Source organism: Magallana gigas, chromosome 5 (genome assembly GCF_963853765.1).
Source record: "Magallana gigas chromosome 5, xbMagGiga1.1, whole genome shotgun sequence".
NCBI lineage: Eukaryota > Metazoa > Mollusca > Bivalvia > Ostreida > Ostreidae > Magallana > Magallana gigas.
In genome coordinates, this window is record NC_088857.1 from 15,926,214 (window position 1) to 15,949,759 (window position 23,546).

The 23,546-nt window shown below is 31.4% G+C and overlaps 1 protein-coding gene across 11 annotated transcripts in view; it reads right to left on the reverse strand.

Annotated features, from left to right (window-relative positions):
• Positions 1-4,063: 4,063 nt before the first annotated feature.
• LOC105318288 (potassium voltage-gated channel subfamily A member 1) overlaps positions 4,064-23,546 on the reverse strand; it is a 67,830-nt gene continuing 48,347 nt past the window's right edge. For 7 of the 11 annotated variants that reach the window (XM_066084771.1, XM_066084775.1, XM_066084773.1 and 4 more), the window contains exons 3-4: positions 23,042-23,546; positions 4,720-8,064 (exon numbers count right to left, since the gene is read on the reverse strand). The exon at positions 23,042-23,546 is cut by the window's right edge and continues 1,642 nt beyond it. The gene's annotated coding sequence lies outside the window, so the exon portion shown is untranslated. Of the gene's footprint in view, positions 8,065-23,041 lie in introns of all 11 variants that reach the window. The other 4 variants (XM_066084768.1, XM_034472738.2, XM_066084767.1 and 1 more) reach the window with 3 other exon arrangements.

The window sequence follows — 23,546 nt, forward strand, 5'->3', positions numbered from 1 at the left end:
AGGGTCAAACCTGTTCATGAAGTGTACCAAATTTAATATATCCAGCAAAGGTTTCTTAGAATATTGATAAAAAAAAAAACCAACTTTTTTCGTGACTGTTTTACTCTTCAAGTGATGAAACGGCTTGGGACGAGTAAGAGTTGCAATCAAACATAACTACTAAAGTAGAATTGCAAATTATATTCAAAGGCTGGTCTTTGCCAATGGCATATAATTTCCGACAATGATATTGTTGCGAACCTCACAAAAATCACATAGGCAATCAAGATCTGTGGGTTACAATTTAAATTTAATATAAGAGACCATTTTTCACAGATGTTTCATTTGAAACACCTATATTACCTATATATAACCTTCTTTATTTTAGGGATTCAAAGGTCAGCAATATGATAATAAGATCTCTGGTGTTTTTTGTTATTTTCTTTGTTCTTTTTTTTGTTGGGGGGGGGGGTATTAATTTCAGCAGCTGCTAGGCTTAAGTATCAAGTATTTATTTAAGTTTAATCTGTGTAAAACATGCATTCTATAACATTTTACAGCTTTATGGTCAACAAGATAAATTGTATGTGATGCTTTAAATGCTGTTGCAAAGCATTGGTTTTATTTTGCATTGTTTGATCGATTTCTCTTTATATAATCATAAAGCCATATTTTTTATCAGTTGTTTTTCAAAACTTTCCAAAAATAAATTTGGTGGGAAGGTCGAAAAAAATAAATAGACACATTTTCACAAAAAAAAGTTATAGATGTCATAGCAATACAACCACCGATTCGCTTCCAACACCTCAAAAGAGTGACAACTTATCCATGAAATTCCCTATTTAAAAACGTGTTCAAATTTCAATGTTAACTGTGATGGAGAAAAAAAGTCCCATCATAGTTAATTGCATAAAAACATTATAAGATAAAGGGTGCAATACTTTAGTATTGATATTCAAGTTGTTTTTAAAGAAAATTTTATAGAAAACTTTTTCCTTCTAACAGTAGGTTTACTTTCGTGCTTCCATACCACATGTACACATGTGAATTGCATTGAATATAGCTTGTTCAGTCGTATACAATTTATGATTAACAACTTATTTGTCTAAGTAAATCAAAACCTTTTTGTATAATTTCATGAGGAATGCAAGTTTACTTTTTTCCACAAGAAATGAAAAAAATTTAACGTCAAATTACTACAGGTAATACACGTGGAAGTATATACATGTAATGGGATATATAAAAAGTATTCTATTCAGTCTTTGTGTCAGCGCCAACTGAGTCCAGCAAAATGGCAAGTTTGCAAAAGGTGTTCTTAATGTAAATGCATAAAGAAATGTTACTTTGTACTATTATTGAAACCAGTAAAGTACAACTTATATACAACTGATCTTAACTGCCATTTTCACCTACTAGTATTCTAAAAATAAGATTGTCATTGATGGCATAGTTCTTGTTTTAAGACAGATGAAACTGCGAAAAGTTTAAAAAAAAAACCCAACTTTTTGCTTCATTTCAAAGCACGCAAAAAAAAAAAACCTGAATTTCATTAAATGATTGAAATCATGACGCTGTATACGTTCCCAGTTTATGGTACAGTGTATTTGGAACTAGGTGTCTGTTATCTCCTATTACTTTTCATGGTCTTTTAACAAACAGCAAAGACAAAACATCAGGCGAATTTTTTTTAAAGTAAACATGTACGTTCAATTCTTTATTATTTACCTGAAGCGTTGATGTTCCATTGTGGAAAAATGATACGTTGTCTTTCCCAAAACATTACTTCAGATTGCTAAAAATTGTTACTCGTTTTTTTTTTAATAATTGAAATATATTTCCCCCAAAACGAAGCAAAGGAAGAACAGAAAGGATGTAATTCCTATATATATATAAAAAAAAAAACCAAGACATTCTTCAAGATATACTGGATCCTTAAAAGGATTTGCTTAAGTGACCAACCAAGTTTTGCCCATGTTATTCATTTCAATTGCATGAATGTTTTTGATACTAATATATACCGGTATTGTTATTTGGTGTTAACACTTTTTCGAACAAGTGAAACAACTTTTCAAATTACCCTTTTTGAAAAAAAAATTATATCGCTTATTCTAATATAAGTGAAATAAGCTATTTAAAGGGACTTCGACACGATTTTAGAACAAAATTTTTATATTATATACAATGGTTTACTTGCACATTTTGAATGAGTGACCAAAATTTGATTGTCAGAATTCAAGTTACATGTATATGGGAGATACAGAGATAAGAACTCATTGTTATGTAAACAAAGCTCGAGTCTTATATTGTAAAGTATGGAATTACCATTTCGTTGACATAATAACTCGTGGGAAATAAGGTAAACCTATTCAATGTGTTTATGAAATATATTATCAATAGAAGAGTGAAGCGACATTTGATTGAAACCTAAACAAATAAAACATATTTAGACAATAACAAGGCTCGAGCTTTGTTTACAAAACAAATAGTTCCAAACTCTCTATCTTGCATATAACTCAATCTCTGACTTTATAATTTTGAAAAGCATTAAAAATTACCATATTATCCATTCTAAACATTAAAAATGGAAAAATAAAATTTAAAATTTTGAGCTCAAACCGTGTCCAAGTCCCTTTAAAATGAAATAGAGAAATTCCCTTTGACTATCTGATATCACTTATTCAAAACGGTTATATCACGACACTTTTTAACACAAATATGTCTACTGTGGTTTTATCAATATTCTTTGAATACAAATTTTCCTGGATTTCGTTGTTAAGTTGATCCACGAAAAAAATGTTCATTAAAGTGCAATTCCCATTAACATTTTATATTGATATGATCATTGACCACAAATACGTATCCTTGAAACTGTGATTTTCGTTGAACCCACCAAAATTGATACCAACGAATATTAATGAAACCACACTATATGTGATTTTGGGCCAGTGATGGATAAAATCCCTCATATGTCAAAAGAAGAGTATTTTGTATCGCATTTTTGCGACCTTCAGAACAAATTAAGAGTTTACTTTCTTTTAACTTAATAAATAAATAAAATAAAAAGAAATTTACCAAAAATTAGTGCATATTGTTTAAAATTTGTAATCATGGAAAGACACAGAAGAAACTGTAACAAATATTTAAAGGCGCCATGAGATTTTGGCATTATTTTTTCATAGCTAATCGGAAGGTCAAAGTCAGATTTCGAATGAAGAATTCGCGTTCTCTGTGATAAGAGTTATCAGTGATAAATTATAACACTATCAGATTGCAACAAATATTCTAACATTAAAGCCTAATCAATGCAACCAACATATACTAGTATACATGCTAATCTCGAGTTCTAAAGGACATTCACCTTTCACTGGGGCCAAACAACTTGAGCGAGCTCATATTTTGCCCCCCTCTCACTTTTCCACTGTGTATTTAAGCGAGACCTAGAATCAAAAGTGGGCTTCTCGTAGTTCTATGCCCTTACAGATAATGTTCTTTGGGTCAGACACTGAACTTTTAATTAAATAATATTTGCCAGTCCCAAAATTCAGAAACATGGTTTCAAATGTTTAAAATAGAATAATTAGATATATTAGATCTGCTGAACAGTGCAATAAGCTGAGCAAAGCTTTACATGATTTTATCCTTCATGAAAACTAAAATTTGTTTCGATATGCAAACCTCTCATATGTTATGTATGTGAACACTATAGTTACCATTTTGTGAAAACCTAGAGGGAAAATCTTTTTTTAAATCACGAACATAAAACATAATGCCAAATCAATAAGCTAGATTGTTCTCCAAGTGTATTGATGCAATGTAATCCAGCAATGGAGCTCCCTCGGGAATCAAATTTCAATCCTGTAGGTCTAAACTGTCAGGAACACAGAGATTGTTTTAAAAATCAAGGGTTTGTTTTCCACATGTATTGATCATTTCTCGATTCAAGTATGCAGAATGGGTATTTATAGTACAATAGTGAAAGGATTCATTGATGCGAATACCGTGGAAACAGTACAGATTATAGAAATCACATCTACTTCTTATATGTGGTTATGACTGGCTGAGGGCAATAAAAACAAACACCATATCAGTTGGATATGCATTCCTCATGTATTTCAACAAAGTTATGTACAAAAACACTAAATTGGAATCAAACGATCACAGATTTTGCCTTATAAAATGTGGCATACAACCCCAAATCCACACTTTTCTCCGGAACAACAAGGAAACATGGAATTTGCCAGTGCAACTGTGAAAAGACAAGCTTTTCTAAAACTATTTAGTGAATAAAAACAGCTCTTCTTTGGTTCAATGTATTGTAACAACACCTCTAAAAGAGCAGAGCTCAAAGGCTGCACACCAAAACCGTTGGTGGTGCACTGGGGGAGAGATAAACAGCATATACATCAAATTATTTTAACTGGATATAACAAATGGTGCAATAATTGGGTTAATATACTCTACACACTATTATTAGGGAATTAAAAAGAGTTCTATAACATGTATAAAGTAAACATAACATATGGATCTACCATAACACTACTAGATAAGGAGATTTAACAGAAAACACCCTCCTCGGTCCAAGTATACTCTTTCTCATCCTCGGCAACAATCTTCATGATGGTGTTACATATCATAGATAGGTCAAAAATGTCTAACCTAGCTAATAACAGACTTCTGTTTGTATGAATTTGTTTTATCCATGATATGATTCTTCTAAAACAAAATCTAATACTTTTTAAAAAAAAAAAATCGGCCATCTTGTACACCACTACCATACACATGTACATGAATTCTAACTACCCTGACTAAATTCTTAAATCCTTTGCCACGTTTGTCTAAATGTTTGTATAAAAGGCTTTTTTATTTAAAAAGACAGATTCTATTATTCTCAGTCTCTACAGTCAATAAAATGAGCATTACAAAGTGTACATGAATAAATAGTGTACATTAAAATCTACCAACAGTGCATTGAAATTTTAGGTGGTACATGGAAAACTCTTTGATCAACTTTCAAGTTTTCCATTTTAAACATGTAAAAAAGGAGTGTACCCTGGTCTGTTACAATATTTACTGGACTGTTTGGCCATTCATGTACATCAAGATGGTCTTGTTAAACATTGCAGTAAACCATTTATGCCATAAATAAAGCATCTTTTAAACCTACTAAAGCTCTTTTGGTCTATGAAAGTAACAAACACTGATTTTTTTTCAGCAATTTGTACACATTTTCACTAAAGGATACACAAAATAACGTCCACACATAGTACACATATTGCAATATACATTTATTAATGCTACTCGTTCTCTGTCAACGAGAGAACACATAATGTGAACATAGAATGAAAAGAGTGCAACATATAAATACACCATATTAACATATTCGAGTACGGTAAATAAGACTGAGGGTCTAAAAGTAGGCTTTTGGATTGTACGGCTCACCTGACTTGTATTTGTAAACTTTTTCATGACAAGGACAAATGAGGCTCTATGGTACCAGAAGTCTCAGGAACCAAGATTTATATTAAGACTCCACATTATAAGCCCTTTACATAGTGAAGAGTAGTGAAGCATCCAGAGGCTGTATGACCATAAGGCTCACCTGACTTGCATTGTAAAGTTTATCATATCAATGATCAATGGCATCAATGCCTTGCAAAGAATCAATATTCAAAATTGAATTTTTGATAAAAAGAAGTGATCTAAAACAATTGTTTTCATAGTTTGCACAGGTAACCATGAGTATTTTAATAGATTGATGAAATAAAAACATCTATTCACAATAACTGAATAGAATCAATTTTGGATGAGCATCAAATTTGATCTGAAAATTCAGTCTCTTTAATCAGACATTAGGAAAAATGATGGAAGGGGAAAAGAAATGAAAGACACTGTAATATCTACCCACAAATGGAGTGTACATGTCAGAAACTATATGGAAAATACCTGGACTAGACTTGAAACAGTACCTGAAGAAATGTCGGTGATTTTATACATGTATGGTAGCTGATTCAGCTCCAACCAAGGCAGCAAGTTCGGTGAGACATGTCAAATGGTTTAAATGAATTTACTAGTAAAAGAATTGATGAAATGTGTGTACAAGTGCTCTGGAGTATTTTTTAAAAAATTGACCCCCCCCCCCCCCCAAAAAAAAAAGAAAATGTTGCTCTGCTTTAACTTGAACTGTTTTCTTTTTACAATAAGCTTCTTTAAAAAGCACAAAAGGGTCTTTTTGCATTCTGAAAGAGAACATTCAATCGTTTTTATAGATCCAACAGAAAAATAACCAAAAGGAATACCTGAAAAGGAAGTATAGAACAGATGCAACAGATCCGACACATTTTTAGTTAACTTTGTTTAGACATTTTTGGTATAAGTATTTATCATTTACTGTCTTTTGTACTACGAAGTAAATTATCTACGGTTATTGTGGTTTCCCCCTTAAACTCTTTTCATTGCAGGAACTGCATGCATTCATAAATTCTTGGTTGAATGTTCTGCCAAACAGAAAAGTGTAAATATTGTAGCTAGAAGCAAATGCAGTTCAACATTTCTTTTGTAATCTGATTCTCAATCAAGCCAATGAAATGTAAGACTCGATCAACATGAAGTAAATGGAAATGAATGAAAACACAGTGAAAATCAAGGATTTCATGGTATCCAATACTGGCATGTTATAAACAGTTAAAATATGTACTCAAAATAAAATGGTGGATTTCAAGTTTTGTTTTTAAAATTGCACCAAACCATATAAAATACTAGTAGTCAATGCTTAGTTATTATGCAAACATACACATCAATCTATCAATCTGAAATTCAAAAAAGCTAAGAAAAAAACCAACACAAATATGATAATAATAATTATTAAATATCTACATTATTGTAAGATTTACCCAGCAACTAAATAGTAAATATACAAATATATACGGCAAACAAAGAAGTTTTCTGTTCAAAATTGGATTTTCAAGATATATAGTTACATCAATGATTAAAAAAAAAAGACCAAAAAAAATATTGTATTTAAAAAAAAAAATAACATAGGTACCAGTATAAACAAGATAAAATCTCTGGTTCGACCCAATCTCATGAAACAAATATTGTAAATACATCTCAAATATGTTTTATCTTGTTCTTCTCAACAAGTCAAATTCTTGAAAGGCTATATATTTCATCCCTGAATTGGACCGAGATTTATGTTAAACAATGAGATTCTATAATGCCTATTCATCAAGCAGAAAAATGAAGCAAAATATAAATAAATAAATAAAACAAAACAGGGGGAAATACATATATAAATTAATATTGGATAAACCAATTATGAAAATATCGAAGTAAACTTTCAAAAGTCAACAGTATTATGCTAAAAAATATAAAAAGGAAATTGAGAAAATAAAGTTATCAGATCTAGATTACAAAGCAATTATTACACAATTGTAATAAAAAACCTTAACATTATTTTCTTCAGTTTTGTACCGAGTATTTAATAAAAAAAAATATTAAATGCAAGAGAATCAAATTTTTGCATCAACCCAAGAACCACCTCTATAATAAATCATTGTCTTGCTTAGTATTAATTCATTGAACCATGAACACTAGAGTACCTATTCATTAGCATCATATAATGAAGATGTATGATAAAAACATTGATATGGTGGACACAGGTTCAGTGAATTTACACAAGTGTTATGTTTTTAGTGCAGCTGCAATATGCAGTTGATTTGGATAGTTTATCAATCACCATCTTGTCTTCTCTTTCAAGGTTTATGGAATAATGACAGACATTCATAACCATCTTTTAACACATAATTGTTAAGCACTGAGGTTGAAAATAAGAATATAAGTTAACCCCAACCCACCCACCCCCCTCCCACTCCAACTTTTTGTTGTTGAGATTTCAGCATGATGGTGTGATGTATAGTTTTTTTTTCTTATGACCGTAAATCAGGAACTCTAGTTCATCTGCTTGAATTTCATCTGTTTTGATTTCTCCAGTTTATTCAGTGCACCAAGTAAACTCTCTCTGAAGAGCAGCGGTCCATAAGTTCAGTCACTACATGGAAGTTCCCTCCCTTACTTCTATGTCTCTGACTGAAAAGAAAATCAAAGTACTGAATATACAAACAGACATAATGGTGGATCTGGTAGCTTTTGATTTGGGTCATGTGCGAGTGGTACTCGTTGACCAGCTAGTCTCAAGATGTCAGAGAATGAGAGTAATGATTATAAATGGGTGGAGTTGGCTAAGGCATCACTGCAAGTTCAGCCAGTGCCAATAATCATATACTCAGCACTTATTCTTGTGTATATATCAGTATGTGATGTTCCCAAATACCTCTCTGTCACCAATATTTAAACAGACAAATGGTATTTGAATGAATTCATAATGCAATGAAGCCTGAATTGAGAAAATTCAATTTGTACCACACATTTCAGTGTTTACGATTTGCAAAAATCAGCATTCAATAACATGGAGGTTATAGATTTAAATCCTGTCTCAGTACGACTAGAAGTCTAGAACCTTACTCTCATGAAATATCAGATTTGACCAATATAATCCATAAAACCAAAGTATTGAAGTGTGAATTAAGTAAAAACTTACCTGCTAAAGGCATATTTAATACGATATATGCAATTTTAATAAATTTTGTGTAAATTAATGTACAACAATAGTTAGATGAATAAACTTTAAGATTTTTTTTTCATCATTTAATATTTAAAATGTACTTAATTCAATCAAATAACTCAAATAAATTTATTATAAGCCAAGACCTTTAGGGCAACCTTTCTTCACATGTGTCAAACTACTAATGCAGATTTAACATTAGCCGAATGCACCATCAAGTTTCCAAATATCCTTTCTAAAGTTTGCATTTGATCAAAGGAGATTACAAGAACCGTTTAAAGAGTTAAAAAAAAGTTTAATCAGCGTTTAACTGTTGGCATTTTCCATTTACTAAGACCTGAACATCCAACAGCTAGGATATCATTTGTATGTTTAATATCCAACAGCTCAAATGTCATTTGTCTTTACAACATCAATATCAAATTATTAGACACAGTTTGTCTGTAAAACTTCATTTCAACAATAAAAAGTGCTGTGGGATAGATGCACCATTTTGGTTAATCCTGATATAAATGATGAATTACTTCATTCATTGTGAAGAATTTCCCCCCATTTTTAGACCCTAGCACACAGCACACAAACAGGGGATTATCTTGTTCAAATTGTGTGTCGAGACTTAAAATGACCATTTGCAAACTTGATCAGCTACAAATCCTAACATTTCTCCATCAAGACACTGAAAGGTAAATATACAATTCAAATAGTCCAGTCCATACTTAACAAATGCATTAACTTTACAATTAGTTTTAAAATCTTACAGCTTGAAAATGTACATAATTTGTGTAGCCAGGTTAGGTACACTGTATGCAGATAGGCTTCAGAATTCAATAAAATTCAGTGAGAACTTAATTTTGAAAAAGTAACACACTTAAACACAACCACTAGTCTACCATACCTTAATCTTCGATTGATCTTAATATGTTGTTATTTCTGAAAACTGCAGGTAACCACACCTTAAAATTTGTCTACTTTGGCAAAGCCAGTTATTTTTGCAAATAAAATCTGAAAATGATTATTCAGCTGAATTTGAAACTCACAAGATATACTAGTGTTTCTTGCTCTGTATGGATTGTGTGCTCAGAAGAAATTGAGGAAAACATTTCTTTCTTCAAATTGAAGAGTAAAGCTGACTTATAATTCAGAATTCTATTTGTCAATTGGGGCTTTTTTATAGCTATAAAATTTGTAATCTTTGTAATCTTGACAGTAGAGAAAATTAAATTGATTCAATTTCAGAAAAGACTTCTGAATCAATTAAATAATGATGTATATCACAAGATCATAATAGCATAAAATTTCCATAATTGAATTTCCCACATTGTAAGTATACATTCAAAATCAAGGTTCTTGCTTAAAGCTATATGAATACAAAATCTACCCTCAATTCATAAACACAAAAGATAATAGGTTTTCTTTAACTTGGATGAGCTTGAAATCCAAATTTAATACACAAGTGTGATTACCAATAAACAGTTTAAGTAAATGACAACTTGAAAGAAATAATCCTATTAGTTTAATTCATAGCAGTGACATGAAACAAATAGGATCAAAAAGGTGTTTCAGCAAGTTTGTACATGCCTAGTATTTATCTTTCTCTGGCACAGTGCACACACATACACACAGATATAGATTTCCCTTGATTTCAGGAGCTTGTATCTCAGTGAAGCTGTGCCTGTATGTAATTTTAATACCAGAAATCAATAAAGCATCAATTTCCTAGAAACAAGCTTGAACTAGAATGCAAGTATGTAGCTATAGCTGTAACTGAATTGGTCAGAGAGAGAGAGAGAGAGAGAGAGAGAGAGAGAGAGAGAGAGAGATTTCATTCATGGGTTCTACAGGAGTTTGATTAAAAGAAAATTGGTTTACCTAATAAATCAATTGAATTTATGTATTGAAGCATTTGAGGTTGTTTAGGAGTACAATCTGGAGAAAAATTGAGATATTAATTGATACAAATTGATAGTCAATACCTATTTTTTGAAAATTTATTTATCAATAAATAGAATTAAAGGGGCATAGTCACGATTTTGGTCAAAATCTATTTTTTTGTTTTAATTATTTACAATGCCTTAGGAATGCATTTCTAATGATTAAAGGAAATTTGAGAGTCATTCATTAAGTTATAAGCAAACTACAGAGCTCACAAGTCTTTATCATGTAAACAAGGCTCGTGCCCTGTTTTTGTTTACATATAGGTTCAATATAACAGTAAAAATCTTTTTCAAGCTGATTTGTCGATCTTCTTATTCATTTAAAAGCATAAATAAACAGTTCCTAAAGTTTAACACATGCATTTTACGTCTAAAATTGGAATTTATACTTTGACATTCAAAATGTAAACAAATGCTTTGTTTACATAGCAAAGAAATGGAAGCTCTGTAACTCGCTTATAACTCAACGAAGGACACTCAAATTTTAGTTGCCTATTTAAAATGCCTTACTGAAGCATTCTAAATATTAAAATCGAAAAAATATTTTTTGACCAAAATCGTGACCATGCCCCTTAAAAAAATCAACACCTTTAGAAGACTAAGTTTTCAATAAAAAAAATATTCTTTAACAAATTGTGTTCACAACTTCCCACATTTAATGTATGATCGTCTCCTATTCTTTATTCTGTATTCAGGGAAGCAACGCTGCTGAACTTGACCAGGATTTAAGTTCTTGCAAGACCCTCAAGAAAAAGAGTTTTTGTTTTTTTTTCTCTTCATTCTACAAGAAGCCAACAGTGTGCTTCACTCAACATCAAGTAGCTTGCTAATTGACATTCAGGCTATGTACGTCTGTGCTTGGAGCTAGAACTTGGGGATCATTTTTGATACAATATTCTTTAAAAATTCAGCATTCTCATTACTCTGTGGATTTGTAAACAACTTTCACCAAGCAAGACCCACTTCATTTACATAGAATAATGCAAATATTTCTGTGCACTCCCAGAGACTTAATTCTTTCATATCCCAGTGGACAGGCAGTTATCTGCATCAATTGATACTTTGTCTTCACATAAACAATTAAAAATGTTTTCATAAAGTTGTTCACATCAACAAGGTTTGTTCATTGCAACTTGTTTCTTCAAAATAATGCAGAATCTTTATATACAACATAATACAAGTCTTACAGACAAGCTAGTACATGGTTAGGAAATCTATATTTGTGATGACATTGCAGTCTAGCATTACAGTCTCTTAATTTACCAATTTGAAGTTCATCAGTCAACCTTTGGTACAAGTTTAACAATAAAAAATATTTCTTAACTCTGATTCTAGCAAGTATGGGTATCAATTATATTTTTAAATGATTTCCCTCTTTCACTAAACCTGCATTTATAACTGCTGACACTAAAATGCAAATGCAGCATCAAGTTGATGTAATTGCTAAAATGACAGCAACTTAAAAGTGAAAACAAAGTACAATATCAAAGGACAAATGATCCTAATACATATAGATCAGGCTTGGGGCGAATTACATTGTAAAGTAATGCATTACATTACCATTACTTCATGAATTTGGGCATAAAATTACCATTACCATTACTTGATTTTCTTGAAGTAATGCATTACATTACCATTACATGAGTAAAGTAATGCATTACCATTACCATTACTTTCTTTTAAAGTAAACCTAATAAAGAGTTTTTGCAAATGTTTCAAATATACAACACTCTTTAACATATCTACAGCTTCATGCTCAGTATCAGGTTCAAATTCAATGAATAAACAAGAGTCATTCTTTATTTGCTCAATATATAATCATATTGTGGCAATATGAACGACATATTACATAAGTAAAATGATATTTATAGACATTTGGCATGATACAATATCAGATATGAAATAGAGACACAGGATAACATGCGTAACAAAAACAATTTATGAAATAATGTTGCGGTTTTTAAAAGCTAAATATAGATATATCCCCAGATTACACAAATCTTTATAATTTTGGACACTTGATTTTATTAATTTATAAACAGATGATTTTTCCCAGTTATATTTCTTAATATATTTTAATCGTATTTCTTTTTACGGAGGACACTTTAAGACAAAAGATTGCTGTTGCACTTATGATCGAAGTTTCAAAGGGTTCATCTTTTAAATGCATCCATCTTACGGGCTATACTAAATAAATGTTTTGCAGGAGCAGTCAAAGCTTGGGCTGGAAAATTCTGTTTGACGATCTTTATCTTAGGATATATTAATTAGTGCAATAATAGATTAAATAAATAAATCTTGTATTTTCTATCAGTCCAAACTAATGTACTATGTAAATATATGTAATTAATATACAAGAGAGAGAGAAAGACAAAGAGACAGAGAGAAAGAGAGAAAATAAGTAAGATTATTTTCAAATGGGTTATATAATATTGGAAGTGATATTGATTTTCATCATGGATGGACAAGGCATTCATTTTGCTTTTAAAGGTGCATGTCTGTCTCCTATTCTATTGTGACATAGCGAAGGGAAGGGGATTGGGGTGTTTAGCACTTCTTATAACAATAGATTGTTTTGATACTTAGATTATCCTGGGGGCATAGTGTGTTGTTGACACATTTCTTATTGAAGTGCAAACTAATTGGAGTAAATTGTTTAAATGATTAAAAACTCTTAATAACAACACTCTTGAAAATGTTATGAAATTGTGCTGTTATCTTTAGTAATATAAACAATTCAAAAATTAATTTTAAAAAACCTTTTTTAATAAAACATGTACAATTAAAACCTTTTTTTCTTAATTAGAATTATTTCTTTCTTCTTTAAAAATAAATTTAATCAAATTCAATTTCAACTATTCATTTATTCATCACATTTTTTAAAGTGAACATGCATAAATATGCATAGTAATGCAAAGTAATGCCATGTAATGCCAGCATTACACTAGATTTTGTAAAGTAATGCATTACATTAGCATTACTTGTAATGCTAATTTTGAGGCATTACACATTACTAGCATTACTTTGAAAACATGTAATGCATTGCAATGCATTACCATTACATTTAGCATTACCCCAAGCCTGATATAGATATATGATGGTAAATTTTTATATCTATGTATAGTTACTGCATGCAGGTATGCAATTTTAATTACTGAGTAATTATTCAGCTTAACATGAGCTGAACTAAAAGAGAGCAGTTTTAATTCTTGCACTTTTAAATTTAAGCTAAGAGTATCCAAAATTGTGCACTTTATATGGAACAAGTATCAGCTTAGAGTAATGACTTTAACTGGAATTATGCCAAAGGAGTTTGACGTTTCTTAAAGATTAGAAAATATTTCAAGATTGGAAACAGTGCTCTATGTTTGTTGAACTAAAGGCAGCTAAGGGAACAGATCCCCCCATTTCCACCGGAGTTTTCCTTCTGGATTCCATCGTTAGATCTTTTCTAAGACTGAGAGAATCTGCCAACCTCTTGATAATCAAAGATCATTGAAACCAAAAAGTGGTAGAGTGACTGACCTAAAAAGCAAAGCCTAAACCAAGGCTACAATGCAAGTTACCACAAGATTATTTCAGGAATTCAAGCTGTGTATTTAAGAATTTGTTCAGAAGTTGATCCTTTTGTCTTTAAACTTTTACAGAAAGTGTGCCTATATTTTAAGTATTGTGTTTATTCTTAGTGTGTGGCTGTGCTATATGTGTAGCAACTGTTTGATCTGTTTTGCTTCTCTGACAGAAAGAAAGACAATCACTTTCCATTTGTACCATGTCTTTGTAATTACTGTAGCTACCAGTGTCTGATAAATTCTTCACAATGTACATAATGACTAACACAGTCACAATGCCAAGATCCAGAAATAGATTCTATTCCATCCATCAAACACTCACTTAGCCATCTTGCTTGTGCACTTCCAATATGTCAGCCAACTCTACAACTTTCTACACACAGCAATCTTTTATCAATACTTATGCAACTTGAATGTCCAAATGATATGATAATTAAAATTAATGCAATGCTTGAAAAAAATATATCAAACAGAAAAATCACATAGTAAAAATCACTTGTAGTGCAAATAAGCTTTCATTAATATATTTGTTTTGTAACTGTGCAAATATATTTTTTCCTGCTGTTGAAATTAGAAAAATATACAATAAACAGTACAGGTATCAATTTTCTTTTAAATTTTATAAACATTGTCCAACTGTATATCATTACAATTCAGTCAACCGGGCGCCAACAAGTTGGTTTTCCTAAATTCATCTGATGAAATATAAATATTGGCATTGATCATTCATCAAAACCAAGTTACAATCAATGGAAATCAAAACCCACAAAGACCGATAAACTTGATAGAACCAATGTCCATTACACAGGAATATCAATATATTCAATTCAAGCAATTGCATGTTCTACAAAGCTCTGGACATCTTCTAAATTGAACAACTACCTGCTCTAGAATAACAGAGGCAATAATAGATATCTAAATCATTGCTTTGATCTGTTTGCTTAATCTACTAAATGAATACTTTAATTAATGAAATATTTTGCAATTATTTTGAAATCCACAGATTTGGTTTCATGAATTAATGATACCCGAAAGAGCTATTTCTAAATTGTCTTTTTTGATGGACATTAAGTTCATTATTTAAACAAAATCTGGTCAACATTTAATTGGTAACCCACTGAACCAACTTGTTGCAACCATTGTAAATACTTTGTGTGGCCTGAACGAGCATTTCTGAATTTCTTTGACAATGTTTTACAGCAAATTCAACTCAAGGTTAAAAGAGAATAGTTCTTTAATAGATATTTTATTAAGTACATGTAAATACAAGTTAACATGAAGCTGTCATATAAGTATACATGTATATGCATGTGTTTTAAACCAATAAAAATACTATCGGTATTGACAAAATAATGTATCTTTAAACATAAAAAAAACTAATTGTACAATTGAATTATTTGACTCAGTTGAAAATAATGCAAAAAATAAAAAAGAAAGGGAGGAATTCATGAAACGGGAGTATGTGTAATAAATGAATATACTAGGTCACATTCAAGGTTCTCCTCAATCCCGGGCCATTTATTTAGCTCTGCCTTCTCATATTGTTTTGTAAGGCTGTAAAGTTTTATGTACCTCTTATGCTATTTATATAGTTATGAAATTCTATATTCAATTTCTTGTCTGTTGTGTAAATTTTTCAAATGACTATGGGCTACCTGGATATAAAATTGCCCCCCCCCCCCGAAACCCCCCCCCCCCCCCAAAAAAAACCAGACATATTATCTTTTACAGACTTCTAAACATATGTTTGAAATAAGAGTTAAAGACTTATTTTTTCAGTTTGTTTTATTATTATTAAAATTATAATCTGATTGACATCTTTGAATTGATGTTACTAATGAAAAATCATTGAAGAACCTCATTTCTCAACTTTAAAAGGTGTACCGGTACCTTAATTTCGCTTAGATATTTGATACTGCATGGTCAATGTTTATAGTTCTGAGTCTCTTTTTTCTTCCAATTATCGACAATTTTTCTCCAATTTAAACTTTTTCCAAATTTCAATTTGGAACTTTTTCCAAATAATTTTTTGTCCACCCCCTTACCCCCCCCTTTCAATACCAATAATTGTTTTCATTATTTTAAAGAGTAAGTTTCAAGAACACTGAAAATTATTAAAATTACAATTAATGTAATACTATACAAAAGATGGAATTAAAACGAATCAATTTACTGGTACATTACTGTATTAGTTTATATCTACAGTATTGCTAGCTTTTTCTATTTGACCAACATTTCAATGGTTTTTCCAAATTCGAAAGCAATTTCCCTTTTTTAAAAACAGAAAAATCACTGCACATACATTGAAAGTAATTAAAACACACTTACAACAAAGTAAAAGGGGCGGGCAATTTGCTTCGTTATATGCGTAATTCGCTATTTAAAACCATCAAATCTACCGTGTAATCAAGTCATGGGGAACTGAAATCATTTTGCTGTATGCGTCAATTCATTATGAGCGTGTTCACTTTAGCTGTGTTTTACTGTATCTTACAAGATTATGGATATATGGTCTACTGTTTATCAAGTAGTCAGTAGTTCTTAGGAGAATGCATATTAATGTGATGTGGTATTAAGATGCAGCAGCATTCAATTTGACCATATATTTGAATATCGAAATTAATGACAGCAAAATTGGAATCCACTTGAAATATTCCGATGCCCTGGAGAGACAGCATCTACAGGAGTCATAACATGACAATGACATCTCCTTTAAACCCATGACCAATGCTCAATTAGGAGTCATATGGTATGCATACATCTTGGCCATTACATTAATTCTACAAAAGCTTACTTGGAACATTACCAGGATTATCATGGCAGAACTAATTCAGCAACAATAACAGACTCCCGTATTAACAAGCTGTCCTAAAAACAGGAGAAAAACCCAAAGACATCTTCTTAAACATCTATTCTTTTAACTTTTTATGCTGACAATACCACTTATTCTAATCTGTATTTGATACACACTGCAGATCTAGGCTAGATTTTTAATAAATGTTATACTTGCATGCATACAAATAAATTATCTAGTCAACTCAATACTTATTGCCAATTATTGGGTCATAGCACCTTTACTAATTACAAATCTCCTTATCTCCAAATGTAAGGGATGAATGGACATTCAAAACTTTGCAACTACTCTTAATCCATTACATCTTTTAAGAGGGTTTTAACAGGTTAACCAGAGAGACAAGAACTACAATAAAAAGACTAAAAAAAAAACCACTGGTTCATAATCCATGTTTTAATAAGTTTTACAGAATACAGATGAGTCTTCATGCAGTAATACATATTGTACTAATTCGTTCATATCAATGTGAAACCTTTCTAAGAACTGCATTAATGGGGCTCTAGCTAGGGTTTCCAATGGTTTTGTCCGACTTCAGAGTAAAATCATTCATCAAAGACCTGACTGTTCAATAAAATTTCGGTCTGGTTACTAGATGGTTATAGTAGCATTCCTGATTAGATGCACTATACATAAAGCTAGCTTACAATGTCAGACGCAATTGATTTTCTTGACAACAATTCATATTTCATATCAAACTAGACCAGAAAATCTATGACAAAGTTCTCTCATCAAATTAGAAACCTTAAAAAAAAAATCTTAGAACACATTACATAGATTAATATTAAGAAGTTAACCTTCTTGTATTAACCATTGAATTAGATAGAAGATCTATTGTATTCCAAAACTAAAAGCTTTTCTTACTAATTTTCAACTGCTGTATCAGTTGGACAGTGAAGTCATTTGCTTTTCAAAGAAGAAGGTTGATTAAAATGGTGTAAATGCTGATTGGTTTGATTGTAAAATACAATTTTAAGCAATCAACTGCTTTATAACATGATAAAGGCATGTGAGAGCAAAATTTCAATCTTTAGCTAATGGGATTTACATGTGTAGTTTTTTAACAAGCATGAAGTAAAACAAAATACTTGAAAGTTTTAGATCAATTCTGTAACATTAAAGCTATAAACCCTTAAAGCCAAAAGAATAACTCTAATGCTTTTGGTGATTTAAAAGTAACAAAAATTTGTTTTCCTGCAAAGTCTTTCAAATGTGCAAGATTAACTACATGTTGTTAAAAATTGTAAAGCAGTTGGATTGTAGATATAAGGCTTTGCGTCCCCCTTTCTCCAACATAGAATAAGACGCCTCTTACAGACGCTACAAACACAGAATTAGGTTTGTTTGAACAAGATAGTAAATTATGAAATCAAGTTACATTTTCATTTTAATGAGCAAGAGCTTAATGGAGACCTTTATATATACAAGTACTAAGTAGTCTTCCACAAAATGCATGCACTCTACCAAAGCCACAATGGTCATTTTTTATGGTTGCTTGGTTATATACTATCAGTGAATGGAGTAAGTGAATACTGTTAATTTTTTAATAAAAAATGTTTTAGAAATAAGTGAATAATGTATGTTTCAAAACAAAGGGCGACATACTGCTAGAATTTTCTTGCATAAGTATATACAGAGAACATAATATTAAGTAATATTAACATACCCAATATGCTGTGTTATATTTCCCCTTTCATATACATGACCTTGAATTGATTTCTAGTAATCTTAGTATAATCATTATTTGAAAGACTTTTTTGTACCTGAATGGGTATAGTCTTAGATTACCTCAAGAAATTCACTTTTTTCTCCACACAATTCACAATAATTACTTAATTAGTAAATTTCCTCTTCTAATAACAATGGGATTCTTAAACATCTTTGTATGAATAGACTACACAGCAAGTGAACCACCAAAAGAATACTGTAATTAGGCCATTACTGGTCAAATTATATCTCCTACTGATTGTAATTACCATTGAAAGTAACATACCAGGAAGACCAAATGAAATAAATTCTTCCAAGAGTTTCAGGTAAACTTGTTGGTTGTTTAGAAAACCTATGTATCATTCATTGAGACTCAAGAGAATATTACAGATATAACCTACATCTATCCTCCCGATCAAGATAAATTCTAAAAAGTAGTACTGAAATGTTAAGGAAGTATAGGATATCTTTAGATATTAATGTGGATAAAGGTACATTTATCATCAGAACACATTCACCATTTTAAATTTTTCAAATTTTACAATATTTGACCAAAAAATGTTTTAAAATTTTTGAAAAGGTAAAAATTGAAAAAGCCCCAGGAGGATTCAAACTCATATGACTTACAAATTCGTAGTAAACACTCTAACCCATTGCGCTACACTGTTAGGTGACAATTTTGGGTAAGAAAAAGTTAATAAAATTTTTGCTTAATTTTATTGCTTATTTTGATCGAAAGTACATCACAATATGGAGGTGTACCATACCACCTTCACTGGGTTATTCTCGTTTCCTACAAAATATGTAAATATCAGAAGTACACTGTTCACATACGTAGTAGCTCAGTGGGTCCCCCCCCCCCCTTTAATATTTGACTAGTACCGTACATGTACCTACAATGATGCTGTTCTAGTTTTCACTGATACCCTACCTACATGTATAAAGGGTGTGGGTGTTAAAAATTGGAGTTTTGATACCATTGGTTGATATGATAGAAAATTCTGAATGTGTACTACAATGTATTTGAATTGTTTAAAGATAATGGATATTGTTTCCAATCAGAGGAGAAAAACTCCACGTTGCTAAATACTCCCGCGCTGTTAATGCTGGACTAACATAAGATTGGTGCATTTCCTATAACAGGCCAGCTAGGGTATACTGTAGCAGTTTCTGAATTACCAGTAATTGGATAAGATCAACACAAGTCAAGATGTAAGATAATCTGTAGATATCTATAGTATTTGTTTATTTCATATATTAAGTAAAATATTTCTGATGGTTTTGATTGTTTGAAGCTGTATATATTCTAACAAACAGATAAAAATTGCCTAGAACAAAACTGCAAAATTGTCTCAGTACTTGAGATTTTTTATTACCTGATAAGCTATGTAATGTACAATGACATCTTCATCACTAAAGCAATAAATACCAAATTACGCAGTGCTCCAGAGTCAGATTGATCTTCTACTTGGAACAGTCAACCTACCCAAGTTTAAAAAATATCAAGGAAGAAAAAGATTTGTAAATACGTTTTTCTGACTGCCTCCAGCAGAAAGAGAACTGAACCATTTTTCTTGATCAACAATTTTTTCCTCCAACAATTGACAGCTTTCTGGCAAGAACAGTGAGACAGATCAATACAACATTCATACAATCCAGGAATAGGGGTATTGCTTGACTCTAGGGAATCTTTGCATGAAAGCTAAAGCAATGGACCCAAAGGGATCTCTGATAGCAGGAAAACTATCCTTTGCACGAAACTTTGCATACAGCACCCAGCCACCATCAACATAACCTGTTCACTGGAGCAGAATCAATTTTCTGTAGGGTTTATCTTGGTAATTAAGGTGAAGCAAGAATTAAACATTCATTATTAGACCTAAGACAACATCTTGTGAATCCCTAGTGTTAGAAATGTGTTTCTATGAGAGAGGTATTTTTAGATCTTCTATTGCTAAATGAAATGTTTTTGCTGGCCAGTAATGAAACATTTTTATGAACCTGCTGAAAGAGTTCAAATCTCTGCAAATGTTATCAAAGACGAATATGATTTACAATTCTGAATCCCCAGGATCAAACTAGGATCAATAATGACGCTTTTGAACATTTGAACGCATGCATCATATAAATGGGTGTCTTGTTATCTGAAAGTGATAGGTATTAAGATAGTGATTAGGATAATGAAAAAAGTTGCTCAGTGTTACTTAAGAATTATAAAACCTGCATAAGTTGAATTTCTTCTATTTCTGAGACAATATCCCACTGATTCCCTATCTATAAAGGGTGGGTATCAAAATACAGTTTACATGTATAAGGAATTTTAATGTCTTCTAACTAACTACATAATACAGCATACCAGAGTTTCTACATCACAGACAGGCTGACTCCCTAGAAATGTTCATTATTAACCCAAATAATGGTATAGCTTCTGATCAATTTAGTACCTATTGTGTACTTTGATAAGATGCCACTCATATATGATGGAACACAAAGCCATCATAGTTACCGGTAATAAATAGGAAAGAGCGGAATACATAGAAATTAGCTAAAATTTATTTTTGATCTGACAAAGGTTTTAACTCTCATTCTCCATTTATCACTCTGTACTAAAATGCAAGGTGCCTTTACATGGAATTCAAAGTCATATTATTATATCTGTACCTATTAATAATCAAAAGGTGTTGATTAAAAGGCAACAACTGCTGGACTGTATATGCGTTTTACCATGGAAACAGCAACCAACAGACGCATCAGCTTAAGATAACTATTTCTGGATTGTTATTAGGATAAAACTTTTAAATCTTTTCATTTATTCTTCATTAACTTTTATATTACTTCATTGCTGGCTTGCAAAAAGTGACTAATTTTTCTCATCCAATTTGGGAATATTTGGTAAAAGTTGCCTTCCACAACACTGTATCCTGAAACAATCGGCACCAGTTGAGGTTGGCATAGTGTCATCATGTCTTTCATGACCATGGAACATGTGAAATTTGAAGCAGTTTTGTTTACTATCTTGTGAACAAGTATTCTGCATTTATCAATGGATATTTCAAGTATTAAAATTTAAGTGGCAGTTTTTGCCTATGCTTTGTGGATAATATAAACACTTCTATGTGGTTTCTAAAATTTTAAGCGAAACTCTGAACAATTACAATGACATAATTCCTTTATATTGATGCTTGAGAAACTCTAAATGCAAAGGAGGCCTAGAAGAGTATTTGTATAAACCTTTAATAGTAAAGAATCAACTTTTTACCTATGTAGACCATTAATTTTAAAGGTCTCATTGTTGGAAAATTGAAAAGCTGTACTCCTCAGACAACAATGAAAATCCGAGCAAATTTGACCTTAAATGTTGTCGTCAAATTTAACAAATTAAGCAAATCTCAGCTTTGCATTAAACAAGAATCAATGCCAAAATGTTTCAATGTGTTGTGCACTTTGTGCAGTTAAACCAAACATACTTAACGAGTACACGACACGTACAGTTTATGTACTTAACCATATCATCAAAATTTTCCAACCAATCATGTACATTTCTTAGGGCTGTTTTATTCATTACATGTGTAAACAAGTACATGAAAAGGGGGCACATTTAAATTTCTTCCAAATTTAGCCATTCAATTTTATCATTGGGTTAAATTTCATTTAGAACGAGAAATAAGCTGCTGTTTCTTACACGAACTGACCACAGTTACTTGTGCATTAATGGTACGGGCTGTCAATGAATAATGCATGCATTAACTGCACCGATCATTAGACAGTGAATAATAATAATCTGTTCCTATTTACCCAAGAAAATGAGAATATTTGTACCAGAGACAACACTGGTCTCATCGCCAGCATATGTTTTGCAGATGTTACAAAGATGATATGTGTGCACTTATCATATTGTACATCCCAACATCCTGATCAATCGATCTACATCTACATGTTACAAACACTTTTTTCATCACCATACCTCATCTCTTTCAAAACTTGGCAAATAATAAAATGGTCAATATAATTCGACAGATATATATATATACACATTAATGCATATAATATGTCTTCAGGACAGCTTAAAATCATAATGGTAGACAAACAACCATCCCTTGCTTGATTAGTTTCGAAGTTAATCTGCAATTCAAAAGTACATGTTTTTGTCATTACAAGATTACGCCATTTCAAAGAGCTGTAAATTAGTGTTGAAATGTTAACATTATCGAATACAAGTGAAATGCATTAGCATGATCATTATACTGTAGGCTGGAGCTCGAGCATGTATACACCATTACATGTATAAATCTATTGGATAATGACGATCTGAGCCTAAGAGCTAGGGATGGTTGTGCATGCACTCATATTACAGATATTTAATAAATGAATTTCTTACCATGATTTGGAGAGGTTATTGCCTAAATCCTCTGGTCTGGATCTCTCCTCTGTAAACGGCCTGCCTGGTAACTAGGATGGACACCCAGTATACATCCAGGGCTGGTCATGGATGGCTATCTTCCTTGAAGATGTCTTTTATTAAAGGACCTGATAAGATGCTCAATGAAGACTAATTTCCATAACCATTGAGGTGTTTCCCAAAAAGCACATGGTCTTCAAAACATTTGAGCAATTAAAAACTTTACATTTAGCTTTTACAGTTAATTGTATTTGGATGCTTTGTATATTTGCCAAATGGAATCCAGTACATTCAATTCATACCTGATGCAATTATGTTGAAAAATGGTAAAATCCTTCAAGAAGTAACGACACATATTTTCTCTTTCGAAATCTCACACTGGAAATCAATAACTTTTGAAACACAGGAAAAACAGTTTACATATCAAAAGCATTTGGTCACAGATTATGGCCATTGTAGAAGGTTTACAAAACTCCAAACGATT